Source organism: Schistocerca cancellata, chromosome 7, assembly GCF_023864275.1.
Source record: "Schistocerca cancellata isolate TAMUIC-IGC-003103 chromosome 7, iqSchCanc2.1, whole genome shotgun sequence".
NCBI lineage: Eukaryota > Metazoa > Arthropoda > Insecta > Orthoptera > Acrididae > Schistocerca > Schistocerca cancellata.
Window position 1 is genome coordinate 120,866,955 of NC_064632.1, and position 27,164 is coordinate 120,894,118.

A 27,164-nucleotide genomic window follows, 5' to 3' on the forward strand; every position below is an offset into this window, starting at 1 on the left:
TGCGCCTTCCCCACAACTGCCATTACATGCTTGTCCCACTTCACATTGCTCTGCAATGTTCGCCCAAATATTTAATCGACGTGACTATGTCAAGTTCTACACTACTAATGGAGTATTCAAACATTACGGGATTCTTTTTCCTATTCATCTGCATTAATTTACATTTATCTATATTTAGAGTTAGCTGCCATTCTTTACACCAATCACAAATCCTGTCCAAGTCATCTTGTAACCTCCTACAGTCACTCAATTATGACACCTTCCCGTACACCACAGCATCATCAGCAAACAGCTGCACATTGCTATCTACACTATCCAAATGATCATTTATGTAGATAGAAAACAACAGCAGACCTACCACACTTCCCTGGGGCACTCCAGATGATACCCTCACCTCCGATGAACACTCACCATCGAGGGCAACGTACTGGGTTCTATTACTTAAGAAGTCTTCGAGCCACTCACATACTTGGGAACCAATCCCATATGCTGTACCTTAGTTAGGAGTCTGCAGTGGGGCACCGAGTCAAATGCTTTCCGGAAGTCAAGGAATATGGCATCTGTCTGATACCCTTCATCCATGGTTCGCAAGATATCATGTGAAAAAAGGGCGAGTTGGGTTTCACAGGACCGATGCTTTCTAAAGCCACACTGATGTATGGACAGCAGCTTCTCTGTCTCAAGGAAATTCATTATATTCGAACTGAGAATATGTTCGAGAATCCTGCAACAAACCGATGTTAAGGATATTGGTCTGTAATTTTGAAGATCCGTCAGGCGTCAGGCGTCACCTGCACTTTTTTCCAGTCACTTGGGAATTTACATTGGGCAAGAGATTCACGATAAATTTAAGTAAGGAGCCAATGCAGTAGAGTACTCTCTGTAAAACCGAATTGGAATCCCATCAGGACCTGGCGATTTATTTATTTTCAACCCATTCAGCTGCTTCACAACCCCATGGATGTCTATCACTATGTCCTCTGTAGTATACACCACTTCTAACGAACACCGAACAACGCGCTCCAGTACGCGGCCACCAAATACATCGCTGGCCGCACTTCTCTGGCCGTCTTCACACGCACGCTCCCTTACGTGGCTGAGAAATACATCGGTGGCCGCACTTCTCTGGGCGGCTCGCGGCTACCATCGCTGGCCACCTAAGCGCGCGCGTGTTGTCAGCACATAGCAATTGGCTATGCCAGGAAACATTGCGATTGGTTTTCCCTGGAAAACAGCAACCCCACCCAACGGCTCCATTAACTAGCAAGCCTTATATAAACCCGGCCGCCACCGCAAATCACAGTTCTCATCGGTGAGTGCAGTACGCCGTGTTCCAGCTGCTTGTGGATGACTCGCCCCACCACTCGAGGTTACCTGGCTGCTCGGCGGAAAATCTTGCGACTTCACTTGGAGAGACTGAACTTCACTGGACTTGGGAATAATTATGGGATGTGCACCCCACCATGCACATTTGGACATTGGTATAACCAAACTTTAATTCTGCATTACTTCTGAGTGTGAGCCTGGGTAGACGCTTGGCTAACATAATTGTTAAAAAGTGATTTGTGATTTAATAAACCAGACTGAAGAGGTTATTGTGTTATTCCTGGTTATAACATCCTCCATACAGGAATCTGCATGAGACTCAAATGGCGGTATGTTTGTACGATCCTCCTGCATGAAAGATTTCTCAAATGCTAAATTTTAAATTTCAGCTTTTGGCTGAAAGCAAGGGGAAACTACAGCTGTAATTTTTCCCGAGGGCATGCAGCTTTACTGTATGATTAAATGATGATGGCGTCCTCTTGGGTAAAATATTCCAGAGGTAAAACAGTCCCCCGTTCTGATCACCAGGTGGGGACTACTCAAGAGGACATCATTATCAGGAGAAAGAAAACTGGCGTTCTACGGATCAGAGCGTGGAATGTCGGATCCCTTAATTGGGCAGGTAGGTTAGAAAATTTAAAAAGGGTAATGGATAGGTTAAAGTTAGATATAGTGGGGATTAGTGAAGTTCGGTGGCAGGAGGAACAAGACTTTTGGTCAGGTGAATACAGGGTTATAAATACAAAATCAAATAGGGGTAATGCAGGAGTAGCTTTAATAATGAATAGGAAAATAGGAGTGCGGGTAAGCTACTAGAAACAGCAAAGTGAACACATTATTGTGGCCAAGATAGACACGAAGCCCACGGCTACTACAGTAGTACAAGTTTATATGCCAACTAGCTCTGCAGATGATGAAGAAATTGATGAAATGTATGATGAGATAAGAGAAATTATTCAGGTGGTGAAGGGAGACAAAAATTTAATATTCATCTGTGACTAGAATTCCACAGTAGGAAAAGGAAGAGAAGGAAACGTAGTAGGTGAATATGGATTTGGGCTAAGAAATGAAAGAGGAAGTCGCCTGGTAGAATTTTTCACAGAGCATATCATAGCTAACACTTGGTTTAAGAATCATGAAAGAAGGTTGTATACAGAGAAAAACCCTGGAGATACTAAAAGGTATCAGATAGATTATATAATGGTAAGACAGAGATTTAGGAACCAGATTTTAAATTGTAAGACATTTCCAGGGGCAGATATGGACTCTGACCACAATCTATTGGTTATTACCTGTAGATTAAAACTGATGAAACTGAAAAAAGGTGGGAATTTAAGGAGATGGGACCTGGATAAACTGAAAGAACCAGAGGTTGTACAGAGTTTCAGGGAGAGCATAAGGGAACAATCGACAAGAATGGGGGAAAGAAATACAGTAGAAGAAGAATGGGTACCTTTGAGGAATGAAATGGTGAAGGCAGCACAGGATCAAGCAGGTAAAAAGATGAGGGCTAGTAGAAATCCTTGGGTAACAGAAGAGATACTGAATTTAATCGATGAAAGGAGAAAATACAAAAATGCAGTAAGTGAAGCAGGCAAAAAGGAATACAAATGTCTCAAAAATGAGATTGACAGGAAGTGCAAAATGGCTAAGCAGGAATGGCTATAGGACAAATGTAAGGATGTAGAGGCTTATCTCACTAGGGGTAAGATAGATACTGCCTACAGGAAAATTAAAGAGACCTTTGGAGAAAAGATAGCCACTTGTATGAATATCAAGAGCTCAGATGGAAACACAGTTCTAAGCAAAGAAGGGAAATCAGAAAGGTAGAAGGAGTATATAGAGGGTTTATACAGGGGCGATGTTCTTGAGGACAATATTATGGAAATGGAAGAGGAGGTAGATGAAGATGAAATGGGAGATATGATACTGCGTGAAGAGTTTGACAGAGCACTGAAAGACCTAAGTCAAAACAAGGCCCTGGGAGTAGACAACATTCCATTAGAACTACTGACAGCCTTGGGAGAGCCAGTCCTGACAAAACTCTACTATCTGGTGAGTAAGATGTATGAGACAGATGAAATTCCCTAAGACTTCAAGAAGAATATAATAATTCCAATCCCAAAGAAAGCAAGTGTTGACAGATGTGAAAATTACTGAACTATCTGTTTAATAATTCACAGCTGCAAAATACTAATGCGAATTCTTTACAGACAAATGGAAAACCTGGTAGAAGCCAACCTCAGAGAAGATCAGTTTGGATTCTGTAGAAATGTTGGAACACATGAGGCAATACTGACCCTACGACTTATCTTAGAAGAAAGATTAAGGAAAGGCAAACCTATGTTTCTAGAATTTGTAGACTTAGAGAAAGCTTTTGACAATGTTGACTGGAATACTTTCTTTCAAATTCTGAAGATGGCAGGGGTAAAATACAGTGAGTGAAAGGCTATTTACAATTTGTACAGAAAGCAGATGGCAGCTATAAGAGTCGAGGGACATGAAAGGGAAGCAGTGGTTGGGAAAGGAGTGAGACAGGGTTGTAGCCTCTCCCCAATGTTATTGAATCTGTATATTGAGCAAGTAGTAAAGGAAACTAAAGAACAGTTCGGAGTAGGTATTAAAATCCATGGAGAAGGAATAAAAACTTTGAGGTTCGCCGATGACATTGTAATTCTGTCAGAGACAGCAAAGGACTTGGAAGAGCAGTTGAACGGAAAGGACAGTGTCTTGAAGGGACGGTATAAGATGAACATGAACAAAAGCAAAACGAGGCTAATGGAATGTAGTCGAATGAAGTTGGGTGATGCTGAGGGAATTAGATTAGGAAATGAGACACTTAAAGTAGTAAAGAAGTTTTGCTATTTGGGGAGCAAAATAACTGATGATGGTTGAAGTAGAGAGGAAATAAAATGTAGACTGGTAATGGCAAGGAAAGCGTTACTGAAGAAGAGAAATTTTTTAACATCGAGTATTGATTTAAGTGTCAGGAAGTCGTTTCTGAAAGTTTTTGTATGGAGTGTAGACATGTATGGAAGTGAAACATGGATGAGAAACAGTTTAGACAAGAAGAGAATAGAAGCTTTCAAAATGTGGTGCTGCAGAAAAATGCTGAAGATTAGATGGATAGATCACGTAACTAATGAGGAGGTATTGAATAGAATTGGGGAGAAGAGGAATTTGTGGCACAACTTGACTAGAAGAAGGGATCAGTTGGTAGGACATGTTCTGAGACATCAAGGGATCACCAATTTAGTACTGGAGGGCAGCGCGGTGGGTAAAAATCGCAGAGGGAGACCAAGAGATGAATACACTAAGCAGATTCAGAAGGATCTAGGCTGCAGTAGGTACTGGGAGATGAAGAAGCTTGCACAGGATAGAGTAGCATGGAGAGCTGCATCAAACCAGTCTCAGGACTGAAGACCACAACAACAACACTTTCGTTTTGCTGTCCTTCATTGCCAGGCCAGACTGATCAGTGAGTGACTGGATGGAAGCCTTCAACCAGCTTACCAATTTTACGTAAGGCCAGAATTTCTCCTTGGGTTTTCAGCCAGATCTTTTGCTAAGGTATGATGGTGGTAGTGGTTGTATGCCTCCCACATTGGTCTTTTTACAGCAGTACGAATCTTTACTAACTTTTGCCTGTTCTCATTCTCCCGATCCTTCTTGTACCGCAAGTGCAACTGTCTTTGCTTCCTGAGCATTCTCCGAATTGCGCTGTTAAGCCACGGTGGGTCTTTTCTGTCCGTAACCCACTTTTCTGGCACATACTTCTCCAATTAATGATTTACAATGTGTTTAAAATGTGCCCATAATTCTTCCACGTCCATCGTACCGGAATTAATTGAAGTCGATTCATTTACTATGTGGGATGCTAACAACTGCTTATCTGCTCTTTCTAGTAAGAATACTCTCCTAGCCTTCTTGACCGACTTTTTAACTTTTGTAACCATAGTCGTAATGACAACATCATGATCACTAATCCCTATCTCAACACTGACACCGTCAATGAGGTCTGGTCTGTTCGTGGCTACCAGATCTAAAATATTTCCATTACATGTTGGCTGTCAGTTTAACTGCCAAGACAGTTTTCAGATAATGTGTTCAAAAGTAATTCACATGACGGCTTGTCTGTACCACCTGTAATGAATCGATAGACATCCCAGTCTATACTAGGTAGGCTGAAGTCGCCTCCGACTAATGTATCATGATCCGGGTACTTTTGCGATACAGAATGTAGACTCCCTTTGAATGATTCTATAACTGTCATGGTGGAACCTGGTGGCTGGTAATAACACCCAACAATTAACTTTATTTCTCCTAGCCCTGTTAAACGTATCCAGATAACTTCACAATCACACTCTACTTCGACCTCAGTAGACACAATATTTTTGTCAACTGCAATGAAGACACCACGTCCTATGGTATCTAATCTGTCTTTCTGATACACGTTCCAACCCTCACTAAATATTTCAGAACTTCCTATCTCAGGGCTCAGCCAGGTCTAAGTCCCGAGAATAATTTGCGCGCCACACGCTTCCTGGAGGGCAGTAAATTCAGGAACTTTATTCTGAACACTCTGAAAATTTACTGCTAATATCTTGATAGCTGAAGTGTCTTTACACTGAGCGCGTCCTGATTTCCCTGCCTGCACGTTGACTGGTGAGTGTTCATCAGGACACCTCGCACTACTGCCTAGCCTAAAAAACCCCCATGTGCATGCCACAAGTACTCTGCTACCCGAGTAGCCGCTTCCTTTGTGTAGTGCACCCCTGACCTATCTAGGTGTGTCCTACAATTCCCCACCCAATAGCGCAAGTCTAGAAATCTGCAGCCAAGACCGTCACAGAGTCAATGAAGCCTCTGGTTGAGACCCTCCACTTGGCTCCAAACCAAAGGACCCCGATTCACTCTGGGAACGATGCTGCAAATAGAGAGCTCTGCTTGCACCCCGCGTGCGAGGCCAGCGGTCTTCACCAAATCCGCCAGCCGCCTGTACGAACTGACAATTGCCTCAGGACCCAAGTGACAGGCATCATTGGTGCCGACGTGAGCAACTACTTGCAGACGACTGCACCCTGTACGCTCAATAGCCGCAGGCAAGGCCGCCTCCACATCCTGGATGAGGCCCCCCGGCAGACAAACCGAGTGCACGTTGGATTTCTTTCCAGCCCTGTACACTATTTCCCTAAGGGGCTCCTAACGTTGGAGCTCCCAATAACCAGCAAGCCTTTGCCCCCGTGTGCCTGCTCGGGCCCTGCTGAAGGAGCGGCCACATGCCCACTGACAGGACGAACAGGCGAGGCCAGCTGGACAGCCTCCACATTGACCTTCCACCTCGAGTGACATGAATGCATTGCAGTCCGCCACTCAGCCTGAGGTGAGGGCGGCCCCAACACGCCGGGTACACTAGAAGATGCCTCGGCGGCTGAGTCAGCGGACGCAGCAAGCAACACCTGGGGTGTCTCAAGTGATGTGCCAGACCCTCCGTCGTCGCTGCACCTCGAGGCAGCAGCCTGAAGGCGGCTGACCATGGCCAACAGCACGCTCAGCTGCTCGCGAACCGCGGCCAGCTCCTCCTGTGCCCGCACACAGCACACACACACCCTATCCATCCTACTGCTAATATCTAACGACTACACGAATTTATACTTTACAGCTATCAATAAGCAATATTACTCCTCTCAAATACCAGAATACACAAGGATTTTATGTAATTAAATATGCAAGTGCACAAACACTTGGAAATAAATTAAGAATCAAACTACAAAACAAATATGAAAGCTAAATTTGCGACTCGCTACTGCACTGCTGCTGCACTACCGCTGCACTGATACTTCACCAGTGGCTGCTCAAGGCTCACTTTCTTTTTACCACCACTGTCTCATTGCCCTGTTCTGTATTGTGTAATCAGTGACTCCAAGTAGTGCCACGGCAGACAACAAACACATCAAAAGTGAGGACACACTGCTGGCTACTATGGATGCCACCTCATCAGGACAGCTGTTTTTTACCTCAGAGGAAGTAACCACCTTTCTATCAGTGGCAATAAATTTTGGACAACTACTGGACACTTCTCATGAATTGCAGCTTGCAGGCAATTTGCTAATAGGCTGCGTCGTGTCTTCTGCACCACAAGGAAAATGCATTGTCCTGCTGTACACAGTACAACAACAGGATCTATAGTTCTGGCTCCTACAACTTTCATTTGCCACTTACATTATCCCTGATGACAACCTTCAATTCATTCTTAAAATTGGAGAGTTAGGGTCTTAAACCTTGTTGTTATTATCTGATATCATGCAAAACATGTCACATGTACAAAAATAGGTATACCTTGAGGACAATGTGCTTTGCCGAGTGCATAAACCAACAGATCTTCAAATTGAACGAGTATTGACAAGTGAAATTATTGATGACAAATTATCTCTGCATCCTGGCATCATATCTGGTCACTAGCATCTGAAACCAAAGTGCCTGAGGCAACACTGAAACACGTGGAGGTTAGACAGTTGCCTTTTGCAGTCAAAAATGATGTGGTTTCAAGTAACACCTCAAATTTAGATTTGGTTACTCATTGCTGACCAAATATACAATACTGGCCATTAAAATTGCTACACCATGAAGATGACATGCTACAGACACGAAATTTAACAGACAGGAAGAAGATGTTGTGATATGCAAATGATTAGCTTTTCAGAGCATTCACACAAGGCTGGCGCCAGTGGGGACACCTACAACGTGCTGACATGAGGACAGTTTCCAACCAATTTCTCATACACAAACAGCAGTTGACTGTCGTTGCCTGGTGGAATGTTGTTGTGATGCCTCTTGTAAGGAGGAGAAATGCGTACCATCACGTTTCCGACTTTGATAAAGGTCAGATTGTAGCCTATCACAGTTGCGGTTTATCGTATCATGACATTGTTGCTTGCGTTGGTCGAGATCCAATGACTGTTAGCAGAATATGGAATCAGTGAGTTCAGAAGGGTAATACGAAATGCCGTGCTGGATCCCAACAGCCTGGCATCACTTGCAGTCGATATGACAGGCATCTTATCCACATGGCTGTAACGGATCCTGTAGCAACGTCTCGATCCCTGAGTCAACAGATGAGGACGTTTGCAAGACAACAACCATCTGTACAAACAGTTCGATGACAGTTCATGCAGCAGCATGAACTATCAGCTCGGAGACCATGGCTGTGGTTACCCTTGCCGCTGCATTACAGACAGGAGCGCCTGTGATGGTGTACTCAACGACGAACCTGGGTGTACGAATGGCAAAACTTTTTTTGGATGACTCCAGGTTCTGTTTACAGCATTATGATGGTTGCATCCGTGTTTGGCAACATCGCAGTGAACGCACATTGGAAACGTGTACTCAGCATCACCATACTGGTGTATCACCCGGCGTGATGGTATGGGGTGCCATTGGGTACACGTCTCGGTCATCTCTTGTTCACATTGACGGCGCTTTGAACAGTGGACATTACATCTCAGTTGTGTTACGACCCGTGGCTCTACCCTTCATTCGATCCCTGCGAAACCCTACATTTGAGCAGGATAATGCATGAACACATGTTGCAGGTCCTGTACGGGCCTTTCTGGATACAGAAAATGTTCGACTGCTGCCCTGGCCAGCACATTCTCCAGATCTCTCACCAACTGAAAACGTCTGGTCAATGGTGGCCGAGCAACTGGCTCATCACAATACGCCAGTCAGTACTCTTGACGAACTGTGGTATTGTGTTGAAGCTGCATGGGCAGCTGTACCTGTACACGCCATCCAAGCTCTGTTTGGCTCAATACCCAGGCGTATGAAGGCCGTTATTACGGCCAGAGGTGGTTGTTCTGGGTACTGATTTTTCAGGATCTATGTACCCAAATTGCGTGAAAATGTAATCACATTTCAGTTCTAGTATAATATATTTGTCCCATGAATACCCATGGTGGTTAGTGGTTCATGGTGTGGGTTCCTGTAGTCATGTCCTAGTTCATGAACCACGGGCAACGTATGAGTGGCCAAGTAAGTGGTCGCGACAGTCAGGATACCAGTTACTTTGGATTAAGCCTGGGCATCTCAGCCGTTAGGGGTAAAACCCAATGGGACTCGGGGCAAGTAAGGCTAGCAACCTGCTTCACTGGTACTTTAAATATGATGCTGGCAACAATCAGAGCAAAATGCCTCGGACCTTTGGAGGTGACGGAGTCCCACCTCCAACTGACAAACCAGGGACTCCTAAGATACGACTTGGCAAGCAAATGGTAATGAGATGGGGAGCTATTAATATCAATGAGGGCTACTCTGGGAAGAAGGTAGAGCTGGCAGAGGCTGCAAGTAAGATGGGGCTGGACGTTTTAGCTGTTAATGACATTCGGGTAAGGGGTAAGGGGGTGAGAAAGAAGAGGAAGTGGGAGAATACTAGGTCTACCTGTCAGGAGTCAAAGCAGCAATAGCACAATGGGGTGTAGGGCTTTACATCAGGAAAGAAATGGAACCCAGCATAGTTGCAATAAGGTATGCAAACGAACGACTGATGTGGATAGATTTGACAGTGTCTAGCAAGAAAATTAGGATTGTGTCAGTATATTCGCATTGTGAAGGGACAGATCAAGATAAGATGGATAGTTTTTATGAGGCACTCAGTGATGTAGTTGTTAGAGTAAAGGACAAGGACAGTGTTCTGCTCATGGGTGATTTTAACGCCAGGATTGGAAATTGAACAGAAGGGTATGAAAAGGTTATGGGTAAATTTGGAGAAGATATGGAGGCCAACAGGAACGGGAAACAACTCTTGGCTTTCTGTGCCAGTATGGGCTTAGTAATCGCAAACTTCTTTTTTAAACATAAGAACATTCACCGGTATACTTGGGAAGGCAGGGGAACCAGATCTGTCATTGACTATATAATAATCAGGAATTCAGGAAGGCTGTGAGGGAAACACGTGTATTCAGGGGATTCTTTGATGACACTGATCATTATTTAATCTGCAGTGAAATTGGGATTGTGAGGCTGAAAGTGCAGGAGGTCAGGTCCATATGTAGGAGGATAAGAGTGGAGAAACTTCAGGATAAGGAAATCAGGCACAAGTACATAACAGCAATCTCAGAAAGGTACCAGTTAGTTGAATGTAGTCAATTACAGTCATTGGAAAAGGAATGGACGAGGTACAGGGACACAGTACTAGAAGTGGCTAAAGAATGTCTTGGAACAGTAGTGTGTAAAAGTAGGATGAAGCAAACAGCTTGGTGGAATGATACAGTCAAGGCAGCCTGTAAAAGGAAAAAGAAGGCGTATCAAAAATGGCTACATACCAGAACCCAGGTAGACAGAGGAAGTTATGTTGAAGAAAGAAACAAAGCCAAACAGATAATTGCAGCATCCAAGAAGAAATCGTGGGAAGACTTTGGAAACAGGTTGGAGACTATGGGTCAAGCTGCTGGAAAACCATTCTGGAGTGTAATTAGCAGTCTTCGAAAGGGAGGTAAGAAGGAAATGACAAGCATTTTGGACAGGTCAGGAAAACTGCTGGTGAATCCTGTGGATGCCTTGGGCAGATGGAGGGAATATTTTGAAGAGTTGCTCAATGTAGGTGAAAATGCAATCAGTAATGTTTCAGATTTCAAGGTAGAATGGGATAGGAATGATGATGGAAATAGGATCACATTTGAGGAAGTGGAAAAAATGGTCAATAGATTGCAGTGCAATAAAGCGGCTGGGGTGGATGAAATTAAGTCGGAACTCATCAAATACAGTGGAATGTCAGGTCTCTACACAGGATAATTGAAATGGCCTGGGAGTCGGGACAGGTTCCATCAGACTGGACAAAAGCAGTAATCACACCAATCTTTAAACATGGAAACAGAAAAGATTGTAGCAACTACAGAGGTATCTCTCTAATCAGCGTTGTGGGTAAAATCTTCTCAGGTATTGTTGAAAGGAAAGTGCGAGTATTAGTTGAGGACCAATTGGATGAAAATCAGTGTGGGTTTAGGCCTCTTAGAGGTTGTCAGGACCAGATCTTTAGCTTACGGCAAATAATGGAGAAGTGTTATGAGTGGAACAGGGAATTGCATCTATGCTTTATAGATCTAGAAAAGGCATATGACCGGTTTCCTAGGAGGAAGTTATTGTCTGTTCTACAAGATTATGGAATAGGAGCCAAACTTTTGCAAGCAATTAAAGGTCTTTACATGGATAGTCAGGCAGCAGTTAGAATTGACGGTAATTTGAGTTCATGGTTCAGAGTAGTTTCAGGGGTAAGACAAGGCTGCAACCTGTCTCCACTGTTGTTCATATTATTTATGGATCATATGTTGAAAACAATAGACTGGCTGGGTGAGATTAAGATATGTGAACACAAAATAAGCAGTCTTGCATATGCTGATGACTTAGTTGTGATGGCAGATTCGATTGAAAGTTTGCAAAGTAATATTTCAGAGCTAGATCAGAAATGTAAGGACTATGGTATGAAGATTAGCATCTCCAAAACGAAAGTAATATCAGTGGGAAAGAAATATAAACGGATTGAGTGCCAAATAGGAGGAACAAAGTTAGAACAGGTGGATGGTTTCAAGTACTTAGGATGCATATTCTCACAGGATGGCAACATAGTGAAAGAACTGGAAGCGAGGTGTAGCAAAGCTAATGCAGTGAGCGCTCAGTTACGATCTACTCTCTTCTGCAAGAAGGAAGTCAGTACCAAGACTAAGTTATCTGTGCACCGTTCAATCTTTCGACCAACTTTGTTGTATGGGAGCGAAAGCTGGGTGGATTCAGGTTACCTTATCAACAAGGTTGAGGTTACGGATATGAAAGTAGCTAGGATGATTGCAGGTACTAGTAGATGGGAACAATGGCAGGAGGGTTTCCACAATGAGGAAATCAAAGAAAAACTGGGAATGAACTCTATAGATGTAGCAGTCAGGGCGAACAGGCTTAGATGGTGGGGTCATGTTACACGCATGGGAGAAGCAAGGTTACCCAAGAGACTCATGGATTCAGCAGTAGAGGGTAGGAGGAGTCGGGGCAGACCGAGGAGAAGGTACCTGTATTCGGTTAAGAATGATTTTGAAGTAATAGGTTTAACATCAGAAGAGGCACCAATGTTAGCACTAAATAGGGGATCATGGAGGAACTGTATAAGGGGGGCTATGCTCCAGACTGAACGCTGAAAGGCATAATCAGTCTTAAATGATGATGATGATGATGATGATGATGATGATGATGAATACCCATTAATCATCTGCATTACTTCTTGGTGTAGTAATTTTAATGGCCAGTGTTGTATATTACATTGTGAGTACTGTCATAGCGAAGGCGAATGGTCTACTTTGGTTCACTGGAAGAATTTTAGGAAAGCGTGGCTTGTCTTTAAAGGAGACTGCATACAGGATGCTGGTGTGACCTATTCTGTAGAACTGCTTGGGTGTTTGGGATCTACACCAGGTCAGATTAAAGGAAGACATCGACGTAATTCAGAGGCTGGCTGCTAGGTTTTTTACTGGTAGGTTCAAACAGTGCGCAATTATAATGTGGATGCTTTGGGAGCTGAAATGGGAATCCCTGGAGGGAAAGTGATGTTCTTTTCAAGGAAACCTACTGAGAAAATTTAGAGAACTGGCATTTGAAGTTGACTGCAGAACGCTTCTGCTGCTACCAATGTACATTTCACATAAGGACCACAAAGATAAGGTACAAAAAATTAAGACTCATACGGAGGCACACAGACAGTTGTTTTTCCCTCGCTATATTTGTAAGTGAAGCAGGAAAGGAAATGACTAGAAGTGGTACAGGTACCTTCTGCCATGCACTGTACAGTGGCTTGCAATGAAAGTATGTAGATGTAGATATAGATACATGATAATGCAACACAAATGGAAAATGGTGTCCTGAGTATAGTCACAATGGACGCCACCAGAAGGGAGCAGCTTCCACTAGCAGAACTAGTTAGCTCATTACAGCATGACTTCAGCACTTTCTCATGGCAATTACAGCAAACTCGAGTGAGTCCAAGCAGCCCTCAGCCTTCCAGGTAATGCAGCACTTGCTGTGGTTGATATGATTCCCACTTTGAACAGATGACTAGAAAATGCACCCCTCTGTGCAACTATCCAAATGAGGTCAGCAATTGGACATAGGCACAACCAACTGCTCTGATGTAAAGGGCTTATGCCCCACCACTACAAGAATTTCCATTTCATGTGTGCCGATGTCAGCTGTAGACACTGTCACAAAAATGTGGATTTCTCCCTAGTATCAGAAATGACTACCAGGGAAGTCTAGCTAACATTCCACTGTTAACAGTTTTATTATGTCACACCACTTGATGTCCAGGACACTACAGTGCTCAGAATTATTTGGTCAACTCAGGATCAGATCTCTGTGTTGTTCCGGTGAAACTGGAAGACCAATCTTACATTGCATCCTGGCCCATCACTGCGAATAACTCAAAAATACCTACTTCTGTACAATGCAGCGAGATGGTGAGTTTGGGTTTCATGAAGAGCTTGTAGTGGATCTTCAGGATTGCCAGTGTCACAGAACTGTTGTGGTGGTTTTTCTACACCAGTTTCGTACTGATTTCTCCATACAGAGAGTCCAACTCCATATGAATGCTGAGACAGTTTATGGACATACTAAATGTCCCTTTATTGCTCATGAACTGATAAACACAGCAGTTTCAGATACAGCAGTGCCTGGAGAACACAGAAGCAACCTATCAACACAGAAGCATCATTGTTAAAAGAACTTTTCACCACACAGTTAACAATGTTAGTGACTACTTTGTAAAGCAGTGAGCTTGAAGTAAGAGAAAACACGCATTAATACTGGCAATGGAGCATTTCATGCTCAAATTAACAAATGAACTACTGCTCTCTGGATGTCTCAGACTAAATTACGGATATTACAAGATGACATAATTCCCCAGATGACCTTGAATGATGCAAAACAGCTGCCTATGCACCTCGCTGGGATACTGCATAACACTAGCCATCACATTCCTACTATGACATGACCACAGGTTGCTTTCAAAGTGTGGAGGTTGTCACAGTGAAAAAAAATTTGAAGACTTATTGGTCACAAGGATTATTTGATGTTCAAGCAGCCCATGGGTGTTGCCCTTCCATTTAGTAAAGAAAAAAGACAGTCACTGACATCTTTACAGGGACCACTGAACTTTGAATGTGCAGACAATTCCTGACTGTTACCCTGTTCCACACCTAAAGGATTTTAGAGCTATATTAGCAGGTGCTCAGTTGTTCAGCTTTACTAATTTCCAAAAAGCATACCACCAGACTCCAGTGGCACCCACAGATATATCAAGATGGTAGTGACTGCTCCTTTCAGCCTCTTCCAAAACATCACAGTACCATTTGGCCTTATGAACACATCTCAACATGACAGTGTTTTGTCAATGAAGTGCTTTGTGGCCTCCTAACCTTCTATGTCTTCTGGATTATATGTTAGTTTTCTCAAATTGTGGTGTGGACCATGACAAATAACACATTATTTTTGATAAACTTCCAAAAAAATGAGGTTAACTTGTTTCAGTCTGTGCCTCATCCAGAAAAATTCCAACAGTTATACCATGTTTTTTCTCTTTTGGTACCATATGGTGAACTTTTACAGGTGCCATCTCCCCTATACCATGACCTTGCAAGTGCCCCTCACAGCTGTACTGTCAGGCCCAACTTGCCAGAGAATAATACCCCATCACATAAACTCCAGAAATGTCATCAGCACTCATCATGGTCAATTCCAGCTAGAGGGATGCAGTGCTTTTAGCACATGGTATTTGTCTGTCCCCTAGCTACTGTAGTTCGTTCTAACCAAACAGCAACAGGAAGTAAGTGGTATGTTGCAGCCACTCAGATTATTTGCCTGCAGTATTGGAGTCACAAACAAAATGGAGAGTTTACAATAGAGAATTTTCAGCAGCCTATGAAGCCATTAAGCATTTTAGACTGAACATAGAAGCTCACCACTTCACAGTTTTTACCAACCACGAACCAGTTTCCATGACTTTCCACACCCTTCATGACTTTCTTGCCAAGACAGTTCCACCATTTGAAACTGATCAGTCAGTTTACTCTTGTTATTCATCATTTATGGGGTGCAGATAATATTATGGCTGATTATTTCTTGGTGTCTGCAAGCATTAACTACATGAACTGGCTATGGCACAACACACTGATGTGGAGCTGCAGGCATTTATCAAGAAACCACTGACAGGAGAGTGTCTACAGAAGTTACCAATAGCCAATTTCCTTGTGTGGTGTAATATTTCTCAAGGTGTTCCATGACCTTTCATTTTGCTGTGTTTTAGGAAACAAATCTTTAATGCCATTCATGGACTTGCTCATTCTGGAGACAGCTGCAATGGATGGATGATGACAGACAGATTTGTATGGTCAAGTATGAAGCATGACTGCAGGTTGTGGGTAAACACTTGTTTGGCATGCAAATATGCTACAGTGGGATGCCATGTCCACAAACCAATTGGTTTCTTCGAGGACCCTGCACACCAATTTTCTTATCGGTCGGACTGCTCACTACTGTACAAGGCTTTAAGTATATTTTTTCTGTGACTGGTAGTTTCACCCACTGGTGGAAGCAGTGCCCATCCTGGACATTTTGGCAGAAACAGCCACATAAACCTGTCTCAACATGTGGAACTCGCAGCTCAGTTGTCCAATGTATTTCACAATGGACCAGGAAAATTAACTCCAGACCACTTTGTTTTGTGAACTGGTGGATTTATGTGGTTGTATACATCATTGTACCACCAGCTACCACACATCCAGTAATGGTATGGTGGCATGTTGGCAAAAAACTTTAAAGTTGGCTCTGACACATCATGACTCTTCTGGTTTGTTGACCTTAAAAAAATATTTCCAGTGTTTCTATGTTTTCATGCAGCATTCAAATCCAATATTTGTGCATCAGCAGCAGAGTTTGACTACAGCAAGACCATCAGGCTTCCTTCAGCGTTCTTCAGCCAACAGCAGGGCTATGCACACAAGATCCTTCCTTTTTAATACAGCAAATTAAGAACTGCATCTCCAGTTGCCACTCATCCACAGTATCCCACTATGCAGACATCCCCATATTCATTCACAAAGATCTCAGTACATGCTCTCATGTTACACTATGTAAGCCCCTTTGCAAATACCTTATACATGTCCATATCTTGTATTGGGATGCAGTGCCCACACAGTGATAATGTTGGTTAACGACAACCCTACCGCCGGCCGGAGTGGCTGTGCGGTTCTGGGCGCTACAGTCTGGAGCCGAGCGACCGCTATGGTCACAGGTTCGAATCCTGCCTCGGGCATGGGTGTGTGTGATGTCCTTAGGTTAGTTAAGTTTAATTAGTTCTTAGTTCTAGGTGACTGATGACTTCAGAAGTTAAGTCGCATAGTGCTCAGAGCCATTTGACAAACCTACCAACATTTCCATTGAACACGTCAAGCAAGCCTTTCTGCTTCAGGCCGATGATTCTGTGTTTTGGTCCCAATATTGTCACCCAGTGCCTGCATTACATAGTTGCCAACCTGTCTACGCCATTGCCAGATGGCCTGTATTGACAGATGTAACTACTAACAAGGCTACACTGTTGCTGTACTAATCCTCAAAGGATACTCACTCCATTTCTCCAGTTCTACATCCGCTGGCAGAATAACATGGCGTAAATATCCTTTCAGTCCAGAAGCTCTGCTCTACATGTATCCTCCATTGTGTGTAATCTTTTGGTAAATTAGTAAAGTATGTGTCACTGTAGTTGCTCCCACTTAATCATAGATCATTGTTCCACATTATTATTGCAGTGATAATATGATGTCTACAGATAATTACCTTTTAAACTGTTGTTTATGAACCATTTCTAAACACTCAGTTATTATCTGTGCAGTGTCCAGTGGGGTTGAATTTAAATACTTTGCCCAAAGGAATTCCTTCAACCATCACCTGATGAATAATAAGGATCCTGGTTTCTCAAAAATTCGAAACAGGTCTGCTCTCACCATGCAAGCTGAACTAAAACTGTCTGGTCAGTTAATCTATAGACAAATGTAAATATTGGCATGTACACTGTAAATGCTGCCTCATGTACCGTATTTACTCGAATCTAAGCCGCACTTTTTTACCGGTTTTTGTAATCCAAAAAACCGCCTGCGGCTTAGAATCGAGTGCAAAGCAAGCGGAAGTTCTGAAAAATGTTGGTAGGTGCCGCCACAACTAAGTTCTGCCGTCGAATATATGTAGCGCTACACAGGCATGCTTTGTAGGTGCAAAGATAAATACTGGCGCCAAAACCTCTATGTCAGTAAATAAATTTAAAAAAACGGTGGAAGACGAGCTTTTTTTCTCCGCCCCGAGTTTCGATAACTGCATTTTCATATATTATCCAACGAAGTAAATACAAATTCCGTATTTTTCATCTTCGAATGTAGCAGAATTTCAATGTACTACGAAAATCCGACCGGCAAGACTGTTTGGGATGTTTGTCAATATGGCCAACTCTACGTTCTGAATTTTTTCCTACCTGTGAGAAGAGATGTTTGTTAATAGGAACCTGATGAAATGTCAGTCACATGAAGTATTCTCTTCACCATAAGAATAATACGAATATAAACATTTTGCCATGTATTCTTTCGTGTTTGCTGCTATCTCATTTAAATCCTGTCTGCTTCATAAACTACGAAACTAGAGTGAGACAACAGCAAACGCGGAAGAATATACATATCGTATCATGTTTACATTCGTATGATTCTTATGCCTATTAGTGAGACAGTCAGAAATGAAGCACGGCAACTGACTAGATTTTTAAATCTAAGATGACTAATTTCTGTGCAGAATTTGATGTTCTAAAGAAGCGGCCGCAAAGATTTTCAAACGGAGAAAAATTTTCACGTAACTCTCGTTCAGAACATGTTCAGTCATACGCAGTGTATTATTTTGTAGTTGTTGATAATTATCAAAGAAAGCAGCAGTGTAAGTAACAACAAATAGCAGTCTCTTGCCACTGTTTCGCTAATGAGATGATTCCTCCCTTTTTTTTTTTATTGTAAGCGGCGGTAGCGCACACAAAAGCAAGCCATGCCGCGAGCGGCAACAGGCCGTAAACACGAACTACCAGAATGCGACAAACAATGCATGACACAGTACAGTAATGCATTTTCAGCTTAGAGTAACGTAAACACCTGTAACAAAGAAAACGGCACTTATCAGATCAAAGCAAAATAAGCAATCGATTCAAACCAGACGAAGCACGTGAAAAAGGAAGGGTACCCATATAAATACGGACGGAGCGCCTGACGCATAGCAATGGCTACCTGGTAAAGCTTAACTGCTAAGCTTAGGACTCGAACCAAACTACTGTGGCTGTATCGTCATTCATTCGACCTAAATTGTGTCTCATTTTACAATGGACCAACTTTGTTTTGATTTGGAGGTGCGGCCTAAAAGTTTTCTCTCCCCTTGAATTTCAAGTTGCAAATTTCACATGCTGATTAGATTCGGGACATTTTTTTTCCCTTTATTTCGAGTCTCATTTTTCAGATGCGGCTTAGATTTGAGTGTGGCTTAGAATCGAGTAAATACGGTAAGTGGTGCAAGTAAGTCTGGTAACCTTGCATACATACCATCTTCATGAATCCTTGTGCATAAATAACATGATGATGTCATCCTTCTACTGGCTACAGCAAGAACAAATCATAGCTGGGAGAGGCTGCAGTCTTGTTCTTCTGACTGGATAACAGCAAACATTGGCCATAGAAGTGCATCCTGGTCCTTGAATGTTCTTAGCTGACCCTTCTAAATTTCAATCTTGTTGTCAGAAACTGAGACAGACTGTTAAGAATATATACAAAATTGTTTTAGTATCAAACTCATTTTCTATTCACATGTTGAACCAAAAGCTACATGGATGAAATATTGAATTTTACTGGTTATAACAATCTATAGCTCTTAGATAATAATGTATGGAGTCAATAAGTTAGAATCCATATGACTGTGTATTAGAAATCCATGCTGCTTACCATGGAGAAAGTCATTTTGTTCCCTCTATCTGGAATAGTGCTACTGCATGTAAAGGATCTGAAATAGTGCTACTTATAGAGGGGGGTGAAACAGGTACTAGTTCTATGGATCACTTCAGCTCCTCTATTCACAGATGTGTGTGTCCTGTGTGCTCTTACATCCCCAGAGGACAAATGCTATACTCTGGAGATTTCTGCAAATTTTATAGAACCTTGAAGAGAATTTGCCAGGAGCTGGCTTTCTTCTTTCTTTTAATGAATTAGTACACAGACACCTGTCAAAAATGATAGATATAATAAATGGACTGTGCTGGCATAGTAAAACTGGCACAAGCTCCAATTACTGAAACCATTTGTATGGAGGAACTGATATAGCTAGTTCAATACCATATTGAGGCTCAGTATTCACCTAATGTAGACATAAATACAGGTGGAAGACAATGTCTTCACCAAAAATGATGATAATGAATCAGTCAATGTTTTAATTAATAGTTATGACCAGTGCTGGATTTGTGATGGTATGCACCAGCATGCCGTACCAGTACATCTATGAGAAAAAAGCAGAACTGCAGATTTTGAAATATGTTACAATAACACTTTTGGTGCAGTTGAAGCAGTGTAACACAAATGTTGTACTCACATTTTTAAAATGCTCAGAAAAGCATTAAAATAACATTTTAAGAAGTTTAAATTTCCATGACATTCCCTGGATGGTCACAGTACTGGAACCTCTTTTTTTTTACAAATCAAGCACTGGTTATGACAGACCAGTTCATATCAAAATTGTTAATGCAATTTGTATATTACATAGTTCTGGTACCACGCGCCAAGGTATTTGAATCCGCACCAGACGTCATGGACGTCGAAGACCCCTTGAGGTCTCTGCACCATCGCGCCGTAAGCTGTGGTGGTACGCACCTCCTGGCCTGCGTTTAGTGTGAGGGCGCCACAGTGGAACATGTGGTTCCAGCGGCCAATAGCAGCACCCCCGATAGAGTACTTAAGTGCCTGCCTCTCACTCAGCCAGCCAGTCTAATCTCGTGTACGTCTGTGGACACATCGCCTTGCATTAGATAGCTTACTTACTTGTTTTGTGTATGAGTGGACGTGTTTGTTAGGTTTCCTTGTGACTCTGTTGTTCGACCTTGTTGTTGTTCGTTCTGTCCTTTGTTGGTTGTGTCCATCCTCTCCCGTTGTGTTGTTGCTCGCGGGCCTCTCCGCGGGTCCCGCCGCGCTTTCCGTCATTTCAACCCCGCGACCATCCCGGTCGCAGTTACATCAGTAGTTGCATTGCACTGTAGTTACATAGTTATTAGATTACTTGTAATTTGTCATACAGCAATGCTCACATGCATGCCGATGATTGTGTGTATAGTCAGTAAACTTTTCTTGGGTGGTATTAGAGTGGAGAATGAAAACATGCTCTAACCAGTAGGTAGACTACTATGGAGAGTGGAGCAGTGCAGTGGGAACAGGCCACACCTCTGCTGCAATTCTGTATTTCCTCTGTGCTTTGCACCAAGCATCTACCTTCACTCTGAGTTGAGTGCTTTCTAATCCACTGCTTCATCAAAGTGTGTAATGATAAGTAACGAATGTTTGCATTGTTACCCTTCAGGTATAACATTCCCTTGGAATTACAGTGATGCAGAGTACCTTCTTAAATTATGTTTATGGGGCAGAGTTACTAAATCTGAATTTGGCTTACTTCTTTTCGTAGCAAAAATCATTGTAGTTTTCATTTTGTTGAAGTAAACAGGTACAAGTATCAAAGAAAGGTTAATAATATGTAATGATAAAACTGAGAATTAGTTCAGTGATTATTAAGGCAACGTGAGAAGGTTGTGATAGCTGACTGTGTTTGATGCCATAGTGCAGTCCAGCATCTTCAATGTGTAACTTTAATGCATTCAGTCTGGCAACTCTGAGTAACTCAGTTGTGCTTAATACCAGCCACCAGCCTGTGACCTGTATCTTCTGGGTAAAGGCAGCACTTTTCATCATATATGCTAATGATAATTTTTTGCTGCAGAGTTGCAAATCTGAATTCAGCTTATTCTTTTGGAAACAATTTATTTGTCATGGGGTCCAAAAGGCTTTTACAACAGTCATGTTTTGTGCATTTCATTTAATGGATAATAGAAATACTATTCTACCATAAGATTCTTAAGTTTGCTTCACCTTTCACTGATAGAAATTCACACAAGTTTGCTGAGGACTTAGATGATGGACATTTGTTCATTTTCAAAAGGTAATAAATGCTAGCTGAATTTAAATAAAGCACTATTTCTTATGAAGATGGTCCACTTGAATGCTGTCCCATAACTGTGGCCACTGATGAAAACAGCAAGAAAGTGCACTTCATCCTTATCATCAAAAAATCCTAGTATTTTCCCATCCCTACTCTCTGATAGTAACAAAACCACTCATGACCAGCATCGCTAACAATGCCAAAAAATCATCAAGGAAATCCATCAAGGAAATTGTCCTTTTGCCTTCTAAAATTATAGTAAGTAGTATGTATTGCAATTTTTGTACACCACATGTGAGGTTTGACCAAAAAGTAATGAGAATTCTTGATTTTCTTAAAAAATCTCAACATCAACTTTGTCCCATTCAAAGTAATCCTTCCTCATATATATATATATATATATATATTTAAAAAACAAAGATGATGTGACTTACCAAACGAGAGTGCTGGCAGGTCGACAGACACACAAACAAACACAAACATACACACAAAATCCAAGCTTTCGCAACCAACGGTTGCCTCGTCAGGAAAGAGGGAAGGAGAAGGAAAGACAAAAGGATATGGGTTTTAAGGGAGAGGGTAAGGAGTCATTCCAATCCCGGGAGCGGAAAGACTTACCTTAGGGGGAAAAAAGGACAGGTATACACTCGCACACACACACATATCCATCCACACATACACAGACACAAGCAGCAACTCTGAGTAACTCAGTTGTGCTTAATACCAGCCACCAGCCTGTGACCTGTATCTTCTGGGTAAAGGCAGCACTTTTCATCATATATGCTAATGATAATTTTTTGCTGCAGAGTTGCAAATCTGAATTCAGCTTATTCTTTTGGAAACAATTTATTTGTCATGGGGTCCAAAAGGCTTTTACAACAGTCATGTTTTGTGCATTTCATTTAATGGATAATAGAAATACTATTCTACCATAAGATTCTTAAGTTTGCTTCACCTTTCACTGATAGAAATTCACACAAGTTTGCTGAGGACTTAGATGATGGACATTTGTTCATTTTCAAAAGGTAATAAATGCTAGCTGAATTTAAATAAAGCACTATTTCTTATGAAGATGGTCCACTTGAATGCTGTCCCATAACTGTGGCCACTGATGAAAACAGCAAGAAAGTGCACTTCATCCTTATCATCAAAAAATCCTAGTATTTTCCCATCCCTACTCTCTGATAGTAACAAAACCACTCATGACCAGCATCGCTAACAATGCCAAAAAATCATCAAGGAAATCCATCAAGGAAATTGTCTGCTTGTCTGCTTGTGTCTGTGTATGTGTGGATGGATATGTGTGTGTGTGCGAGTGTATACCTGTCCTTTTTTCCCCCTAAGGTAAGTCTTTCCGCTCCCGGGATTGGAATGACTCCTTACCCTCTCCCTTAAAACCCATATCCTTTTGTCTTTCCTTCTCCTTCCCTCTTTCCTGACGAGGCAACCGTTGGTTGCGAAAGCTTGGATTTTGTGTGTATGTTTGTGTTTGTTTGTGTGTCTGTCGACCTGCCAGCACTCTCGTTTGGTAAGTCACATCATCTTTGTTTTTTAAATATATTTTTCCTTCGTGGAATGTTTCCTTCTATTATAACTATATATATATATATATATATATATTTAAAAAGAAAGAAAGATTATATATATATATATATATATATATATATATATATATATATGATGAGACTTACCAAACAAAAGCGCTGGCAGGTCGATAGACACACAAACAAACACAGACATACACACAAAATTCTAGCTTTCGCAACCAACGGTTGCCTCGTCAGGAACGAGGCAACCGTTGGTTGCGAAAGCTAGAATTTTGTGTGTATGTTTGTGTTTGTTTGTGTGTCTATCGACCTGCCAGCGCTTTTGTTTGGTAAGTCTCATCATCTTTCTTTTTAAATATATTTTTCCCACGTGGAATGTTTCCCTCTATTATATATATATATATATATATATATATATATATATATATATATATATATATATATATATATATATATATATGATGTGACTTACCAAATGAAAGTGCTGGCAGGTCGACAGACACACAAACGAACACAAACATACACACAAAATTCAAGGCTTGAATTTTGTGTGTATGTTTGTGTTCGTTTGTGTGTCTGTCGACCTGCCAGCACTTTCATTTGGTAAGTCACATCATCTTTGTTTTTAGGTATATTTTTCCTACGTGGAATGTTTCCTTCTATTATAACCACATATATATATATATATATATATATATATATATATATATATATATATATATATATATATATATATATATATATATATATATATATAAGGAGTGTTCAAAAAGAAACGAACCAGAGGCATTATTACAGAAACCAGTACCTGTATGTTAGAAGTATTGACCCTGGCTGTTGAGACATTTGTCCCACTGTGACACAAGGCTGTGAATGGCTGTCTCATAAAATTCCCAGGGCTGCAAAGTTAACAAGTTCTGCATGTACATCTGGACATCATTTGCCCCTCAAGGCCTTTCTAAGGGGACCAAAAATGGCGTAATCACAGGGAGAGAGGCCCAGACTGTATGGAGGGTGGCCAAGAACTCCCCCCCCCCCCCCCCCCCCCATTTGCGTTTCTGGAGGAGTGCCATGACTGTGTTGGCCGTACGAGGCTTTGCATTGTTGTGGAGCAGAATGACCCCATGGGTGAGATTGCCTGGTTGTTTTGATTTGATCACTTGGCAAAGGGTGGTCAAGTGTAGCAAGTAATGCTGGGTATTCACTGTTGTCCCATGTTGCAGGAAGTGAATGAGAAAGGGCCATCTTGGTCAAACAAGAACATCAGCATAATCTTTCCTCCACTAATGTGTATGGCCTTGGCTTTTTTTGGTGGTGGTGACCCTGGATGCTTCCACTGGAGACTTAATCGTTTTGATTATGGTTTGAAGTGATGACACCATGACTCATCTCCAGCCACCACTCATACCAGGAACACATTACCTTCTCAAGCATAGTGCTGCAGATGAGCAAGACAGTGGGCCATTCAACATGCTTCTTGGTGTGGCTGAAGACTGTGGGGCACCCATTGGGCATATACTTATGTGCATGTGCAGTAGTTCCTTCGTGACGGTGTGAACATTTCCAACAATCTATCTGACCAAGGTGTCTATGGCTTTCACTGTCACTCAGTGGTCCTGGGTAATGAGTGCATCCACAAGCTGGATGATGTCATCGGTAATGCAGTCTGCTGCTCCAGACCATGCATCATCTGCTAACGACATCTGTGCTTCCCTGAAGCGCTTGTGCCACACCTTGATGCTTGCAAGGAACATGCAGTGTTCACCATACACTTGTGACATTTGTCAATGAATGTCCATTCCTCCTACTCCTTCTGCTGTCAGAAAACTAACACCACCTCTTTGCCCTTTTTTTTTATGCCTCCCTGTCACTGTGTGCAATGCGACTGGCAGTGTTGGACAATTGATGCATGTTGCTGCTAGCTCTGTATAGTCATGTGACATGTGTGTGTGCCCTCTAGTGATGGGCTGTGAACTTCCACGCTCTGGCTGGAACCACACCTCATTACACACACCACAATATTACCCTCCTGTTACCAGTTTGCGCATTCCAGACTCTGGCTCGTTTGTTTTTGAATGCCCCTTATAAGTTAATACACTTGTGCTAGCGCTTTTTTCAGTCTTGGAAGCCCTTCTGAAACTCACTTTTCATTATGGTGTTCAGCCTCTTCAGTGATTCTATTTTTATCTCATAAATAGTGGCAAAATGACATCCTTTCATACTCTCTTCATCCTCAGGTATAGAAAGAAGTCACAGGGGGCCATGCCTGGCAAATATGGTGGCTGAGGCAACATAACAGTTTTGTTTTTTGCCAAAAAATCATTAACAAGGTTTGAAGTGTGAGTGGGAGCATTATTGTGATGCAATTTCCACAAATGGTTTTGCCAAAATTCTGGTCTTTTCTTCAGACTGCTCCATGCAAACACTGCATAACTTCCAAGTAGTATTCCTTATTGATGATATGACCAAAAGGCAGAAACTCATGATGCACTGTCCCATTGTAATGGAAGAAAACAGTGAGAAGAACCTTAACATGTTATCAAACTTCTCCATTTTTTCTTTTTTTTTCTGTCTTGGCTCTTCAGGTACTCTCAATTGGGATGACTGGGCATTGGTCTCAATGTCATATTGGTATACCCATGTTTTGTCACCTGTTTTAACCTTATTTAGAAGTTCTTGATCATTGTTGACTTCATTCAGCAATTCCTGAGCAATGTTTTTGTGACATCATTTTTGGTCGAAACTCGACAATTTCAGAACAAGCTTTTCTGCTACATGTTTCATTCCCAAAACATAAAAAATTGCTTGGCATGCGCCAAACAATATTCCAACATCATCAGCATCCTCTCTGATGGTGATTTGGCAATTTTCTAGAATCATTTTCTTTGATTATTCCACATCATCAGTAATTGATGTGCTAGGCCATCCAAGGCAGTCGTTGTCATCATCAGCACCTTCTTGACCCTCTTTCAAACATTTATACAGCTCATTAACTCTTGTCTTACTCATAGTAGATTCACCAACAGCCACTGTCAACATTTCAAATATGGTTCTGAACTTTATTGCAATTTTCAAGCAAAATTTAAAGCAAATTCTTTGTTCCATCTTTTTCTAAAGTAAAAATTTGCTGAGCTTTCGAAAACACACATATTGTTATTAACTGCCAATTAAAAAAACTATGAATAAAGCCCATGAAATTAAAAAAAAAATCCATTACTTTTTGATCACACATCATATAATTCAACAACATTTTAATATTTTAAATCACTTTCATACAGTTTAAATCTCTCTGGCTGAAAATTTGATGTAACTTATCACTGGCAGCTCACTTCCTGCCTGTATGGGGCATGGAGTACAAAGGGATTAACGATATATAAATTCCAGCTATAAACAAGTGCATTTTGTTCTGTGGGATTTTAAAAATGCACATGATAATGTAAGGTAAGATGCTTTTGGAATCATAATATAAACACCCCCACAGATTAGACCTTAAGCCTGTTCTGACTGGCTGGCTGCTGCACAATATGAGGAGCAGTCTAGGATGGCTAACAGTTGGTGGATCCTGATGCTGCCTCTGCTTCTTTATTCAAGTATCTCCTCACTTGGCCTCACAAGGTTGAATGAGCTCTGTTCTAGATCTCCCTTCCTAAGAAAAAAAATCTGCCTCTGCTTCTTTATTCAAGTATCTCCTCACTTGGCCTCACAAGGTTGAATGAGCTCTGTTCTAGATCTCCCTTCCTAAGAAAAAAAATCTTAGGAGCTAGTGAGAATCGAACGCGGGTACTTCAACACCAAAGGCAGTGACACTAACAATTTCTTTCTCCCTTCAGTACATTTATTAGCATAATCACACAAAACACAACATCATACCTCAATATATGGGGGGAGCTTTCACAACAAACTCTAACAATGAACTGAATCTTTTCACAATTTCAAGAAATCATTAGGAAACTGTTAATTAACAAAGAACCTACACTTGTAGTAGAACACTCA